We start from the raw sequence: 1,522 nt of genomic DNA on the forward strand, positions 1-1,522 counted from the left end.
ATGGATAGAACAATGGATAGAGAATAGTCCTTGCGGGCTCAGTCGGACTCGCCGCTCTCGGCCGGATCAAACGAACGTTTGTTGCGCGAGCGATGAACCTCCTCAGTTGAAGTGCCTGTTCCCATAGGCGCCTTTCCTGGTCGGTGCGATCGTGGAGTCTGCTCTGCTGGTGACTGTCACTGGTTACTTCCGCCAATGCAGCCGCCGGTAACGAGATGGAGGATCCGCCGCATGAGACTGTTGTTCTTCCGCTGCTAGTCAACCATCCAGCGTCGGTAAGCCTGATCATCTGTCACATCCGCCAGCTCTCCGAGGTCGTATGATGGGTCAGCTTCTGGGGTAATGTCCTCGACATCCTCCATATCCGCGTCAGGTGCAACAGCACGAGGATCAGTGCATAAGAGCTCGGGTGGTGGGAGGAAATGTTGTCGAACACGCTGAGCCTGGTGATCTCGGGGTGAGACAACTTGGTGAAAAGCTGGGTACCCTCCTTGTCGAAGAAGATGTAGGTATCCTCATCGCGCATGATGTGGCACGCCATGATGTGGCAGTGGCGAGCACTTGGCGGACAAGGTCAGGGTAGAGCTCGTATGTAGCGTAACAAAGGGGAGAGATCCACATCGCTTGCAGCGTCTCGAACACATCCTCGTCGATACCAAGTTCAACGAAAGTCTCGGCGTGGCAAAAACGGGTAGGTAAACGAGTAGGTAGTATCTCGGCCTTGAGGAGAGTGTTGTACCGACTAGCTGTCTCCTTGTCCCACCCTTCGCAATTGAAATCTAAAAGCATAGGGTCATCGAGATTGATTGGCTCGTCCTCTTGTTCTCGCGGCCATGGGTAAGAGGCGGAGGTTGGTTCTTGTGCTTGCTGTGGGGGCGTGTTGTTCGTCTTCCTTGTTTTATTGGCCGATTGCTTGGTGCGTGGAGGCATCTGCAAGGCAAACAAAAGTTTTTCATTAGTTCCATCCTCGGTTGCAAAGAAGAAAAGGAATCAAACTAATCCTCTTTTAGGAACTATTCCTTTTTTTTTTAAGCAAACCGCCTTCAACAAACCTAACATCAACTCGCCAAATAAGACCATTTCAACTTTTCACAATCACAATTAATATGAGCATTGTATATCAAGATGCAACATTTTGTCTAAATCTAAACTTGCTCAAACAAAGGGGAAATGAAACCGCGATTCTCTAGAGCTAAGAGACAAAAGTTCAACTTCTAAATTCAACAGTAACAGCAAAAGGGAATTTCAGATCAAGCTATTTTTAACAAGAATCGAACTATCAAAGCGGTTTAGAAGGGTGAGCTTTTCAAACCGAAATCACGGTTATGTTTTGATTCCCGAGCCTCTTACTGTGATAATCGGAGAAAATGGACTGCAAAAACAGAGAGAACTCGAAAATCCAATTGGATTAGAAGCAAGAATCACTTAAAAAGAGTGAGAATTTAAGTTTTGGTGATGGCTTCAAAATCGCAAGAGAGGGAGGAGGGTACGGTTGAGTTAAAAGGGAAAGTGGAAGGGTGGA

Source organism: Brassica oleracea, chromosome C9 (assembly GCF_000695525.1).
Source record: "Brassica oleracea var. oleracea cultivar TO1000 chromosome C9, BOL, whole genome shotgun sequence".
Classification (NCBI taxonomy): Eukaryota; Viridiplantae; Streptophyta; class Magnoliopsida; order Brassicales; family Brassicaceae; genus Brassica; species Brassica oleracea.